Source organism: Colletes latitarsis, unplaced genomic scaffold (genome assembly GCF_051014445.1).
Source record: "Colletes latitarsis isolate SP2378_abdomen unplaced genomic scaffold, iyColLati1 scaffold0028, whole genome shotgun sequence".
NCBI classification, from domain to species: domain Eukaryota; kingdom Metazoa; phylum Arthropoda; class Insecta; order Hymenoptera; family Colletidae; genus Colletes; species Colletes latitarsis.
This window is the reverse complement of record NW_027488378.1, coordinates 1816715-1818325: the sequence shown is the minus strand read 5'-3', so window position 1 is coordinate 1818325 and position 1611 is coordinate 1816715.

Here is a 1611-nt window from a genome sequence, read left to right as displayed (position 1 = left end):
CAGTTAGCTAGTAAGCGAGGAGGAAGCCAGTTAGCTAGCTGTAAGCTAGTATGCAAGCAGGAAGCTAGTAAGCAAGAAGCGAGCTAGTATGCAAGCAGGAGGCTAGCAAGGAAGCAGTAACCTGGTAAGCAAGCAGTGAGCTAGAAAGCAAACAGCAGTCTAGTAAGAAAGCAGTTAGCTAGTAAGGAAGTATTAAGCTAAAAAGCAAGCAGTAAGCTAGAAAAGAAGCAGCAAGCTAGTAAGCAACATGCAAGCTAGAATGCTAGGAGCATGCTTGTAAGAAAGCTGTAACCTAGTAAGCTATGTGTCAGCTAGTAAGCAGGCACGAAGCTAGAAAGGAAGCAGTATGCTTGTAAGCAGGCGTTAAGCTAGGCTGCATGCAGCAAGCTAGTAAGCAAGTTGTAAGCAAGTAATTTAGCAGTCAGCTAGTAAGCAAGCGGTAAGCTAGTAACAAAGGAGTAAGATACTAACAAAGCAGTAAACCAGTAAGCAAGCAGGTATCTAGTAAGGAAGCATTCGCCACGTAAGGGAGCAGTAAGTTACTTAGAAAGCAGTTAGATAGGAAGAATGCGGGAGCGTAGTTAGAAAGCAGTTCGGTAGTTAGTAAGCAGTAAGCTAGTTTGAACAAGCTGTAAGCTGGTAAGAAACATACTAGCTGGTAAGAAAGCGTTATGAAAGTAACGAAGTAGTATGATAGTAAGCAACAAGTAAGCTGGAAGGCAAGCAGCAAGCTAGCAAGAAAGCAGTATGCTAGTAAGTAAGCAGTAAGCTAGTAATCAAGCAATATGTCAGTAACACAGCAGTAAGTTAGTACAAAGCAGCAAGCTAGTAAGCTAGCAGTAAGGAGGTAAGCAGCCAGTAAGCTAGTATGCAAGTAGTGAGCTAGTAAGCGATCAGGGACCTAGTAAGGATGCAGTGAGCTGGTATGAAAGCAATTAGCTTGTAAACAAGCAGTAAGCTAGTATGCAAGCGGTGAGGTAGTGGGAATGGAGTATTCTAGTAAGGTAGCAGTAATCTAGTAAGCATGCAGCTGGCTAGTCAGAAGGCAGTAAGTTGGTAAGAAAACAGGAATGAAGTAAGAGAGCAGTTAGGTAGAAACCAAGCAGTAAAGTTCACAGCAAGCAGTAAGCTATTAAGCGGGCATTAAGCGATAAAGCTTGTAGTAAGCTATTAAGCAGCCACTAAGCTAGTAAGCAAGCAGTTAGCTGGTAGGCGAGGAGATAGCATGTAAGGAAGCAGTATGCTATTAAGCAAGCAGTAAGCTAGTAAGGAAGTATTAAGCTAAAAAGCAAGCAGTAAGCTAGAAAAGAAGCAGCAAGCTAGTAAGCAACATGCAAGCTAGAATGCTAGGAGCATGCTTGTAAGAAAGCTGTAACCTAGTAAGCTATGTGTCAGCTAGTAAGCAGGCACGAAGCTAGAAAGGAAGCAGTATGCTTGTAAGCAGGCGTTAAGCTAGGCTGCATGCAGCAAGCTAGTAAGCAAGTTGTAAGCAAGTAATTTAGCAGTCAGCTAGTAAGCAAGCGGTAAGCTAGTAACAAAGGAGTAAGATACTAACAAAGCAGTAAACCAGTAAGCAAGCAGGTATCTAGTAAGGAAGCATTCGCCACGTAA